The 13,730-nt window shown below is 41.4% G+C and overlaps 1 gene segment (V, D, J or C); it reads right to left on the bottom strand.

The window, feature by feature from the left end:
• Positions 1–5,325: 5,325 nt before the first annotated feature.
• LOC308384488 (Ig kappa-b4 chain C region-like) lies at positions 5,326–9,811 on the bottom strand. The segment is given in 2 exons: positions 9,709–9,811; positions 5,326–5,651 (listed from the first exon to the last, which is right to left on the bottom strand).
• Positions 9,812–13,730: the final 3,919 nt, after the last annotated feature.

The following is a 13,730-nucleotide window of genomic DNA, read 5'->3' as shown; positions in this document are numbered from 1 at the left end:
GACTGCAAAACCTTCAGTGACACACTGGAAGCCAAGAGCATAGCAACCATAACAACACATGTATTTTGTGAAAAATCACAATTTTGCAACTCAAAACTTTAAGAGGCATAAAAGTAAAACAGTAGAAGATTTGAAAAAGCTGAATCATACCTGAATAGCCCAATAATTTGTGAACATTTTAAAATTTGAATGGTTGTTCTAGGTGAAAATATGAGGAAGTAGTTAAGTTTCAAAAACAAGCAAATTTTAGCAGAATTGCTGAAGTTTCCCATTCATTTCAATGGGACAAATTAAAGGAAAAAAGTGGAATATTTTAAAAAGTATAATAGTTAAAAATAGCAAAAATCGTAGCAGGAAAGAGCAAAAATAGCTGAATAGTTTAAAATTTGAACGGTGAAAATCGGCTGAAAATTGTGGAAGTAGTTTAACGGCGAAAAGTGTACGGAAGCAACTAGAATAATAATAATAATAATAACTAGAAAAATTTGCATTTCCTGCGAAAATGCAGTGTGGATGCTTAAAGCTGAAGCTGTATGCAAAAAGTAGCTGAAAAAGCTGAAAAGTTGCAGAAATTGTAAAAACTTTGCAGAAGCAAAAGAAGTTTGCTAAAATGGAATAACTTAGCAGAACTGCAATATCTTAGAGGAAACATAATACTTGGCAGAGATACAATAGCATAGCAGAATTTAGCAGAAATATTGTAACTTACCAGAAACATGATAACTTCTCAAAAATACAAGAATTTAGGAGAAATAGTATAAGATAACAGAAAGAATATATTTAGCCAAAAATACTTAAACATTACAGAAACACTATGATTTAGAAAAATAGTACAACAGAGCAGAAATATTGTGATTTACCAGAGACACTGTGATGAACTATGAATATTGTAATTTTAAATTAAGACTATGTTTTAGCACAAATATTATAATTTGGCAGAAATACTATAATTTAGCAGAAATACTATATTAAGCACAAATCCTATAAAAAGCAGAAATGGTATGATTAAGCATAAATACTACATTTAGTAGAAATACTTTGTTTTAGCACAAATCCCATAAAAAGCAGAAATACTGTACTATGATTTAGTAGAAAAACTATAATTAATCAGAAATACTAAATTTAGCAGAAATACTATATTAAGCACAAATCCTATGAAAAGCAGAAATAATATGATTAAGCATAAATACTACATTTAGCAGAAATACTATATTAAGCACAAATCTTATAAAAAGCAGAAATACTATATTAAGCACAAATCCTATAAAAGCAGAAATAGTATATTAAGCACAAATCTTATAAAATAGCAGAAATAGTATGATTTAGCACAATAGTAATAAGTTACACAGAAAAATTGGAAAAGCAAAATGGACAGCTGAAAAAATGCTGAACATGCTGAGGGTCCCTCAAATATACTTGTTAAATGACAAAAATCTGAAAAAAAATTTATGACAGCCACACAATTACAAATATGTACACATGAGGAAACACACATGCACAGAGAGACACACACACAAGATCCAATTCAGTCAACCAGTCTAACTATATTCAATTTAAATCCTTCAATGACATGCTGCCAAATAAGGGCAGGGTCCTCTCTCTCCCACTAAACACACACACACACACACACACACACACACACACACACACACACACACACAGAGGGAGAGAGCTGCCGAATTTAAATCCACCAATCAGAGTGGCTGTTTACGTTTTCCCGCCAAAACAGGTGCATCTTTTTACACACGCAGCACAGAGAGGCACAGGATTATTGCAGTCTATTTCTCATAGTGAGGACTCCCCTCAAACAAATGACCATAATTTCCTAACTGTAGGGGCTAGAGCGGTCATTCTTACACCGTTTTGTTCAGAAGAGATGGGGGAATCTTCCAGTGTTTACAATTTATCATTAAAATATGAATTATTAAAGATATTTGACTTGTAATGCACCATAACTGAGTAGAGCGAAGCAAAAACTGCCTTGACTTGCCCTCAAACAACGCTTTCTAACTCGAAATCTATTTGGAGTATCGATATCATTCTTTCACCGTAAGAGAGAGCAGGCTTTGGTGAACAATCATGGAAATTTTCAGGTCTCTGTGGAAATCCAACAAAAAGTTATGACGAGAGAAAAAAGTGGTTCATTTCCACAGTTTGAAATCTGAAGAAATCTGAGCGAAGGACGAATTTCCTACCCTCAAACAAGTCCAACTCATTTCAGAACGGTAATAGGTGAGAAAGAAATTCTTGAATTGTGAGCGTCAGGGGTGTCTGAAGATATTCGGGGACAAGCCTCATGTCTTAACTTTGCTTCGTTAAGGAGATATGACGATTCGAATATGCCTCTCATTACAGAAATCCAGCGGTGATTTTGAACAAGCTCTCCATTCACTTTATATGGAGAGTTTTCTGACATTGTGTTGGTCTGAGGAGATTTGCGAAAATTCTATAAATCCCACAACAATGATAGTGACATTTCCTGAAAGCCAGCAAAAATACCTACGTTTTGATGTATAATTTGTGGAAGTTGAGTGAAAATTGAGCAAGTAGCAAACAGTTGTTCGGACATGAAGAGAAGACTGCAAAACCTTCAGTGACACACTGGAAGCCAAGAGCATAGCAACCATAACAACACATGTATTTTGTGAAAAATCACAATTTTGCAACTCAAAACTTTAAGAGGCATAAAAGTAAAACAGTAGAAGATTTGAAAAAGCTGAATCATACCTGAATAGCCCAATAATTTGTGAACATTTTAAAATTTGAATGGTTGTTCTAGGTGAAAATATGAGGAAGTAGTTAAGTTTCAAAAACAAGCAAATTTTAGCAGAATTGCTGAAGTTTCCCATTCATTTCAATGGGACAAATTAAAGGAAAAAAGTGGAATATTTTAAAAAGTATAATAGTTAAAAATAGCAAAAATCGTAGCAGGAAAGAGCAAAAATAGCTGAATAGTTTAAAATTTGAACGGTGAAAATCGGCTGAAAATTGTGGAAGTAGTTTAACGGCGAAAAGTGTACGGAAGCAACTAGAATAATAATAATAATAATAATAATAAAGAATAAAGAGAAACAGGAACTCAATAGTGTGGATGCTTAAAGCATCCACACAATAAAGAATAAAGAGAAACAGGAACTCAATAGTGTGGATGCTTAAAGCATCCACACAATAATAATAAAGAATAAAGAGAAACAGGAACTCAATAGTGTGGATGCTTAAAGCATCCACACAATAATAATAAAGAATAAAGAGAAACAGGAACTCAATAGTGTGGATGCTTAAAGCATCCACACAATAATAAATCCGAGCAATAGTAATAAGTGTGCCTTCGCATAGGCACACTTAATAATAAATCCGAGCAATAGTAATAAGTGTGCCTTCGCATAGGCACACTTAATAAATCCGAGCAATAGTAATAAGTGTGCCTTTTGGCATAGGCACACTTAATAATAATAATAAATCCGAGCAATAGTAATAAGTGTGCCTTTTGGCATAGGCACACTTAACTATATATATATATTAGCTGTATAATACCAGTAGGCCAGCTCTAATAGTAATTTGGTATGGCTTTGCGGGCCAAATGTAATTAGGCTGCGGGCCAAATTTGGCCCGCGGGCCAGAGTTTGACACCTATGATGTAGGGCATTAACAGGGAAAGGGGGGCACAAGGAAATACTTTCTTATTCTCATTTAAAATGTCTCACTTTTAAAAAAAATAATTATCTGAGTCTTGCAACAAACAATTGATAGATTGATACATATATACCATCAGAACAGTGTACATCACTGTCACAACAGTGTTTATTTTCATTCAAAGGCTTTATGATTTAACCTATAATGGTGGGCCGGTCTCTAGTCAAAATGCCCGGGACGATTTTTTTGTCCCAGTCCAGCCCTGTATGCAGCTCATCTGCAGTCTGGTGTTACCTACATGTACATCTTCCTATTCAGAAGGCAGAATTTCCGAGTTCTGAGTACAATCGAAAGCATCACGACTGCAGTTTTTGTGTTGGATGTAAAAAGCAGGCTAGGATAGAATCAGGCGTGGGATTTCTCTCGTGGAAACGTGCACATTATTTTTTCCTTTCTATTGATAGGTGGCACAGTGCACTTGTGGCAAGTAAGCAAGCTAGAAGACTGGCAATCTTGCTGGGTATCCAGTTATGGAAGGAACACATTAACAAGAGAATTCTGAGTAAAACCAAAGTTACTTTCCCTAGTAACTAGTTACTCTGAAAGTAACGAGTAACTTGAAGTAACTGAGTTACTTTTGATAGAAGTAACTAGTAATGTAACTAAGTTACTAATTTAAAGTAACTTACCCAACACTGCAAATGAGTAATGACCACACAGATGAAATAGTAATTCAGTATATGCACATTACACATGCATCACAAATCAGATAGTTAAGGTTATAGTATGTAATGAAAACTTACAGGCATGCGTGGGCAAAGGTTTCATCTCCACTGAGCACTTGTAGCAAACAAGCTGGGCATAACAACTTCCCAAGTACCAACTGTGGCCACAAGAGGGTGCCAAATCATACAAACAAAAGCATATTACCACATTAAAGTTATACCAACACACATATCATCAAACATGAACATGAGTGAAAAAACTGTTATTGAACTGAAGGTGTTTTTTTCATTTTTTGAGTATTTGTTCATGTCACCATTCATTTAATCTTCTCCGTGTTCGTCAGTGAAATTAAAACTTTGTTCTTCAGATTCTTTCTAAGCACTCCTTGCATTCGTTGACTCTCCTGTCTGTGAGTTCTCCTCAGAACAAACAGCTCATTAGAGACACTAAAGACTCTTTCTTCTTTAGACTTGCTTTGTAGTCTGGTGAGACTGTTTCCGTGGTAACCAGGTCCCAGCATTGCTTCATGAACCAGTCTGTCTGGTACAGGTGAGCAACACCAACAACAACCTACCACACACATTTAAATAAACATAAATATAACCTGAACAATTTTAAAATTCATTTTGCCAAAATGCAGATCTCCTTAATGGTTCGTTCAGCCTGTGTTTTATTTTACCAGTGTAAAATAAAGACATCATGTTGGAGTGCAGAGTTGGTCTAAATTCTTGTAAATGAAAAAAAATATATTCATCAAGTGCAGGTTTGTAGATTTGAATAAAATTAAATGTCTGATTCAACCAAAATTCACTTTGCAAAACATCTTTATTACCTAAAACATGAATGTTGTCATTATGAGAAAGAAAATAACAGTTTTAGTCTTTATTTGTTCTTAAAAAAGAAAGATGGAGAGACAGTTACAGAGTTGAGAATGAGAGCATTAAACCAGTATCAGGTTGATTCAGGTCAGGACTGGGAACACTGGTCTCTCCTCAGTGGCTCTGAGACCAGAGCCTGGCAGCCCTGGGTGGCCTCACAGGTCACAGAGCCCACCTTCATCCAGCGGTCTGCAGGGAGCCTCAGGGTGCTGCTCCAGCTGTAGAGGCCGTCGTTCTGCAGCACCACGGGGCTCCTGCTCTCCTCCCAGCTGATGCTGCCACTGCCATCCACCTTCCAGGACAGACTCCAGTCTGAGGGGAAGCCCTTGTTGGCCAGACATGTGATTGTTGCAGTCCCCTGCTGTAGCTCCTCACTGGAGGGGGGCAACACTGTCAGGACGGGACGGGTATCACCTAGGAGACACCAATCAGCTTAGAGCACAGGGAGCACACAGCTGTCAATCAAACCACAGACAGTGGGACACCTTTACTGTAAGAGCTGATTTTCTCCGTTAAGAAGTTTCTGTCAGGTGTTTTTTCTGCTCCACCAGTCATTCACTCACACATTGTTTCACTTCCCTTTAAGAAACCTCTCATGCATATCAGCACAGAGAGAATCATCACACAGTTTGAGCTGAAATATGTTCAAACTACACTGGAAATAAAAGAAGCAGATGTGGAAACATCTGCAAAACAAGTTTAAAATCATCAATATTGTACATGACTCACATTAATATTAACTGGAAACAAATAAATAGAATAAATTAATTCAGCGACACAAAATCCACTTCATGTATATCTAAAACAATTTTTAAAATTCACATAAACCCAAAGTAATTTCAAACAATACTTGAAAGTTCTTCTTCTGTATATTATTGTTAGATTTTTTTTTCAGTTAAATTTTACTGAAATGTAGACATAATATTTTGACAGAGCAGATCTGAATTATCCTCCACGACACAAGAGGATGATAAAAAATTCCAGCATCAAACTTATTGTAAAGCTACGTGCTTTTCTCTTAAAATCAGAAGAGAAATTGTTAAATGCACTTTAATAAAAAGACAGTATTTGATAGTAAACCAGAATAAACTTACGTCCAACATCCAGTCTGGTTCCTCCACCAAAAGTCCACCACAGTGATACAAACTCATTGAGGCGCCGTACAAAAACCTCTGACTGTAGAGAGACACGGCTCTCTGACTCTGAAACAAACAAACTCAACTAAATAATTCACTGTTTGCACAGCAGCCATGACTCAGCTGATGTGACTTCTTCAAATACCATCATACAATGTTAGTTTAAATACAGTTCAATCCATGAGCTTTTGGACGATCACATTTTTTTTGTCCTGTCCCGTTCGGCACTGAAGCAATCAGAATCATTGTCTGAAGGCCAAGAAAAATTCTCAACAGATTTATTTTCTCAAGTGAATCAGTGCCATACTGGTCCACTTGATTGATCTTCATTATTTTTTATTTTTTATTTTTTTTAAATGATTAGAATTGGAACAGATATAACCGGGGGATCGTAAAGACAAAGACAGATAAGAGAAGTTTAAGAAAAGGAGAGGGAAAGAAAAACAGAGGGGAAGAGGGACAGTGAGAAAAGACAATGAAAACCCATGAGATCACCTGCTGGAAGAAAAAGAAGAAAACAAGCAAAAAGAGAACAACACAGTAGAGAGACCACAGCAACAACCTAGATAAGCATAAGTAAGAGTAAATAATAAAGACTGAATGCTACTGAGCAGCACAAAAGACCGACAGCAGACGATATGCTTAGAGGCAGCATCCAAGGAAGACGGTGAGTGTCTGTGCACACCTGTGTGCGTGAGTGCGCTTGTTTTCAAAAGGTTTCTCCATGTAACTATCTAATAGTAATTGTGGGGAGCCATAGCACTGCCCCCCAGGACATGAAGCAAGCATGGAGGACATCCAGGACCCAGACATCTAGATTCCACTCAGAGCACAAGAGCCCAAGCAGGACCACTGGAGGGACAGCCACCTCCCTCCTAGAAACAAGCTGGGGAGAGCCCCAGATGGGTGTGTGTGGGGGGGCGGTGAGATGGAGTCTAAGACCCAAGCAGACATATAAACATAGACAAAGCTCTTCATAAAACATGCCTCATTCACAGACATTCATATAAACACTAAATCCTATGCCTGAGTGCTTTCTATCTAGCATTGAGACAAATGTTCAGCATTTTACTCTCACCAGTCAGAGAGTCTAAAATATTTGAAACTGTAGCCTTTTGTGTTTGTCACTGATCAATATCTGAGTAATATTATTCATAATTGGGCACTAACACACATGGTGTCTTGATGCACGCTCAATCATCCAGGTAAGTAAAACCCACAAGGTTGATTCTGTTCATCTGGACGCAGCGTTTTCAGGGGGAGAAACGTTTCGTCACTCATCCAGGTGACTTCTTCAGTCTCAGCTGACTGCAGGTTTCTCCAACCTTAGAAACAGTGCATTTGCATAATGACTGAAACCAGCCCACTGAAGGAACAATGGGCTGGGAGGTCAGTTCCTTGATCATTAATATGCAAATTCTCATGACCATTAATCAACAGACACTGATCAATGGCCATGAGTAACACACATGGTCTGGTGCAAAGATTCAGTATAAGTTCTGACGATGTGCTGCTTATGTTTTTATGCTGTAATCTTTATAGTGTAGTACAGAGCACGATGAAGAAATGATGACTTTTCTTCGTGCAAATATTTACCAACTGTATTACCAGATTTTAAGTACGTCACAGAATAGCCTGCCCAATACTCACAACCAAAGCTTGCTCAGCATAAGATGCACAATGTAAAACTTTAAAAAAATGCTTTTAAAAATAATCAACAAAACACAAATTGTTGAGTTTATGAATAACTCAATGGATTAATTAAAAAGAGAAAGAGGAAAAAAGATGAAATTAAAGCAGACAGGAATACCAAATCACTGATTCTTGAACACAGAGTAAACCTTTTATAATGGACAAGGGCATTTCCATGATTTCCATAGAGAGGCACTTTGCATCAGCAGCACCATGCTCCAGTGCTCTGGGAGAGTTTATAGTCCTGAGAGTTGAACACTGGATGACTGACAGCTGTCCTTCATCACAACAGAAGCCACAGAAATCCTCCTCATCAAAAACATGACTTTGATCTGCGTCCTCATCTGGACTCTCCTCTGCTGCTGCTTCACAGGTAAAGTCCAGAGACTCAAACTCCTCTCCTCTATCAACATCTGTCCCTCTGAAATGAAGCCCACAAAACCATGAAGCTGCTTTATGTTTTTGTCTCTGTGTCCTCAGAGTCCAGAGGACAATATACAGTGACTCAGCCTGGAGCAGTGAGCTCTGCTGTGGGAGCAACTGTGAGCATCAAGTGTAGGACCAGTCAGGATGTTCGTGTTTGGAGCAACTACCATCTTTTAGCCTGGTACCAACAGAAAGATGGAGGAGTTCCTAAACTGCTCATTTACTATGCTAGCACTCGACAATCAGGGATTCCAGCTCATTTTACAGGCAGTGGATCAAACTCTGACTTCACTCTGACCATCAGTGGAGTCCAGGCTGAAGATGCAGCAGTTTATTACTGTAAGAGTTATCACTATCCTAACAGTCAGAATGTGTTCACACAGTGAAAAGCCATCATACAAAAACCTCTCTCAAGTGCAGAGACTGATACAGTTGACTGAGTACACACACTCAAAGAAATACACTGGTTTTCATATCTTAGTGAGGATATCTAATTGACATAATGCTTTTCCTAACTGCTTACTATAACCTTAACCATCAAAAGTGAATGCCTAACTATAACCTAACTGTAACCCTGACACTAAAACCACTTTTTGAGACTCAAATGCCTTTAAACTCGTTTGGGACGAGCGTTTTTCCCCATAAGTGACTGTTGTTCTCCACAGTATAGTGGCATGCCACACGTGTAACCCACATTACAAAAAAAATCAAAAAAACAAAAAACAAAACATGTGGGGAACCTCCTCCAGATGTCACTGTTGGTGTTTCTGGAGTCAACAAACATAGTGTGTATTATTTCATCAAAAGAAGTTTATTGGTCTCCATCACCCTCAGATTTACAACCAATCATGGGGTAGATGAAGGTAATGACGTGTTCTGTTACCAACAGAAAAATGGTGAAACTCCTAAAAAGCTAACTTATAATGCTGACACTTGAGCTTCATGACCTTTGACCTCACTCACACTTCACAGAGGTTTTAAGTTTCTTGGAACCTTATCCCAACTTCACATAAATAGGATTGTTAGAAAGGTGTAAAAGTACACAACACACACGATGATTGTGCTCACTATTATTGCGTTTTACTGACAGTTATGAACTCAAGGAACACAGTCTGTTCCAGTCCAGCTCTCCCCGTCCCCGCTCGACTCTGTCTTCACTATATAGAGAAACAGAAAGAGACAGCGTCATCAGTCAGTCGCCACCACCTGTGGCTCACCTGCCTCCCGGTACCGCCCCCTTGAGCTCACTGTACCACTCCTCCCCTGCAGATGAGCCAAGGACCACACCTCCGCCACAGAAGGCAAATCAAACATACCCATTTTGGCTCTCTCTGTTATGGACACAGATGTACAGATTTGTATACAGAGAAGCAAGAAAGACTCAAATGTAAGCACTCAGTAAGGTGCAGAAAAGTGCTGAACAATCATAAATTCTAAACAATCAGTTGTTTGTTTCTGCTCATTAAATTCTGTAAGAATTAGAAATGTGAAGGTCCCAAGTTCAGTCTGAGGATTTTACCTCCAACAGCAGCTTTTATCCAGGTACATGTTCTTGAACTTAAAGTGTCCGTGTTGATAACAGAGATTCTATCATGATGGGTTTTATTACTTAATTTTATTCATTTGAATAAAGCTGGAATTCAGTTGTGTAATTGTTTGTAATTCGTGATTAAAAAAACATCAACAGCAGTGAACAACGATGCTTGATCTGCCCCGCTGTTACATGTCACATGGTTGTGATCATAGCTACAGAAAGAGGTGTTATAGGTATTGCTGTCAGAGATAACAGCCTCGTTTAAAAGATACTGATTGTGTCTGTTTGTGTTTTATAAGAAGTCCTTTGAAGCAAAGAGCAGTGACTGTACCTCCACATGTCTGAGCTCCTCACTCTCTGAGACTAAGCTCAGCTACTCTACAGGATGAACCTGTGACCTCGTTAATTCATATTTTTAATTAATCGAGATATATCCTTACTAAATATTATGATAAACATGTGAATCCATCAATGAACCATAAAACAAAACATTTAAATAATAGAAAATATTTTGGAATAAGAATATTCTGAAGAACAAACTGATATATCTGCTCAATACTATGATGGATTGAATCATTCCTGATAAACAGCATCGTCAGACTGATCCAAGTCAGTCAGTTCATTTCCATAGAGAGGCACTTTGCATCAGCAGCACCATGCTCCAGTGCTCTGGGAGAGTTTATAGTCCTGAGAGTTGAAGATGGCGCGGCCACGTCCAGACGCCTTCCTGACCGCTCCGCTCCGACTATCCACTTTTCTTGTTTTTTACTTATTTTTTGCTCTGGTTTACATCCCAAAATCCTCTAGTCTTATAGTATACGACAGCGGATCACTTGTAAACATCGGTGCCAAGGTTGCACATCTAATCTCGGACACTTTTAAACCTGACCCTTCCTGGCCGCCAGAGATTCTACGCGGCGCGGAGAACAACAAAGGACGGGCCGCTCATCCGAGGCGCAGAACAAAGAAGCGCCGGGGAAAACGCGCTGGTATTAGGAACAGACTGAGACAGCAGGCGCATCGCGCACCACTGCCCAGTATCCTACTGGCCAATGTACAATCCATGGAGAACAAGCTCGACGACCTAAGAGCAAGGGTCACCTTCCAACGTGACATGAGGGACTGCAACATTCTGTGCTTCACGGAGACATGGCTGTCCCCCACCGTGCCGGACCAGGCCGTAACTCCGTCGGATTCATTCTTTGTGCTCCGCGCGGACAGAACGGCAGAGTCGAACAAAACCAAAGGTGGAGGAGTGTGTTTCATGGTAAACAGAAAGTGGTGTGATGCCAGGAGCATTTCTACTCTCTCCAGCGGCTGCTCGCCACATCTGGAGTTCCTGAGCATTAAGTGCCGCCCTTTCTATCTGCCCCGTGAGTTCACCTCAGTCATCGCCACGGCGGTCTACATCCCACCCCAAGCGGACACAGGTATGGCTTTGTCCGAATTACATGATGTGCTGAGCTCGCTTCAAAACAAGGACCCGGGTGCAGCCCTCATTGTAGCAGGAGACTTTAACAAAGCGAACCTCAGACAAGTCATGCCAAACTTTTACCAGCATGTCTCGTGTCCAACGAGAGGGGATTGGATTTTGGATCACTGCTACACGCCATACAAGCAGGGCTACAAAGCTGTCTCACACCCGGCTTTTGGGAAGTCTGACCACAACGCCATCTTCCTCATTCCCCAGTATAAACAAAGCATACGGAGGGAAGACGTGACCACGAAGGAAGTAAAACGGTGGACTGCCCAATCAGAAGCTACGCTACAGGACGCACTCAACGACGTAGATTGGGACATGTTCAGAGCATGCGCAGTCGACATCAACGAGTTTACGGAAGTAGCAGTATGCTTCGTCAATATGCTAGCGGAGGAGATTATCCCCACTGCGAGAGTCACCACATTCCCAAACCAGAAACCGTGGATGGACAGATCGATCCACACTGCAGTAAACGCCAGGACCGCCTCCTACAACGCGGGTCTCGCCACTGGCGATATGAGCGCCTACAAAGCGGCCTCATACGGCGTGCGGCGCGCGGTGAGAGATGCCAAACGCAGGTACCGGGAACGTGTGGAGTCCCACTTCCACCAGGGCGACACACGGAGTATGTGGCACGGACTACGCACCATTACGGACTACAAAGCCAGGGACACTGCGCCGATCAACGCCGACTCTGCATTCACCAACGAGCTGAATCGGTTCTACGCCCGTTTCGAGGTTAGCCAGGCGGCTAATGCTATCTACCGCCTGACTACCGAGGACAGTGACGTCATCAGCGAGAGACCGGTGACCAGCATCGCGGAGCATGACGTCCGAGCGGCACTGAGGAGAGTGAACACAAGGAAAGCGGCGGGGCCAGACGGCATCACCGGCCGTCTGCTGCGCTGCTGTGCTGACCAGCTAGCAGGTGTGTTCACTTACATCTTCAACGAGTCCCTGGCGAAGTCTGTGGTCCCCACATGCTTCAAAAGATCCACCATCATCCCTGTGCCCAAGAACAGCAAACCCTCATCCCTGAACGATTACCGGCCAGTTGCACTGACCTCGGTAGTAATGAAGGTGTTTGAGAGGCTGCTGAAGAACATCATCTCCTCCTCCATCCCAGACACCACAGATCCGCTGCAGTTCGCCTACAGATCCAACAGATCCACAGAGGATGCCATCACCCACGTCCTACACACCACTCTCAGCCACGTGGACAAGAAACAGGGTAACTATGTGCGAATGCTGTTTGTTGATTACAGTTCAGCGTTTAACACAATAGTGCCCTGCAGACTGTTCACAAAGCTGAGGGATCTGGGACTTAACAGCCGTCTGTGTGCATGGGTGTTGGACTTCCTCACTGGCAGAACTCAGGTGGTGAGGGTGGGCAGGTGCTTCTCCAACAGCATCACCATCAACACAGGAGCACCTCAGGGATGTGTCCTCTCGCCACTGCTCTACTCCCTCTACACTTCGGACTGTGTGGCCACCCATGGCTCCAACACCATTGTGAAGTTTGCTGACGACACAGTGGTGTTGGGTGCCATCTCCAACAACGATGAGGCGGCCTACATGGATGAAGTGAAGAATCTGGCATCGTGGTGCCAGGACAACCACCTCCAGCTGAACGTCAGCAAGACCAAGGAGCTGGTGGTGGATTTCAGAAGGGGTCAGCACAGAGACTACAAGCCCATTATCATCAATGGAGCTCCAGTGGAGAGGGTGCAGTCCTTCAAGTATCTTGGTGTCCACATCTCCTCAGACCTGACATGGTCTGCCCACATTCAGGTCCAGACCAAAAAGGCTAGGCAGCGCCTGTATCACCTACGACAACTGAGGAAGTTCAGGGTCTCTCCAAAGATCCTCAGGATTTTCTATACAGGCGCTGTGGAGAGCATCCTCACACAGAACATGACATCGTGGTTCGGGAACAGCTGTGTGAAGGACCAAAAAGCTCTCCAGAGAGTGATCCGTACAGCAGAACGCTGCTGCAGGATTGCTCTCCCCCGCTTCAGGACACCTACACCAGGAGATGCCGGACTAGAGCAGCGCAGATACTGAAGGACCCGTCCCATCCTGGCAACAAACTGTTCCAACTTCTGCAATCTGGTAGAAGGTTCTGCATCTTCCGGGCAAGGACAGAGAGACTCAAGAGGAGCTTCTATCCCCAAGCCATCCGTGCCCTAAACACACACACCCGCCCTCTCACATCATCTATAATT

Source organism: Rhamphochromis sp. 'chilingali', assembly GCF_963969265.1.
Source record: "Rhamphochromis sp. 'chilingali' genome assembly, chromosome: 17".
In the NCBI taxonomy this organism is placed as follows: Eukaryota; Metazoa; Chordata; class Actinopteri; order Cichliformes; family Cichlidae; genus Rhamphochromis; species Rhamphochromis sp. 'chilingali'.
This window is presented reverse-complemented; position numbering and strand designations above follow the sequence as displayed.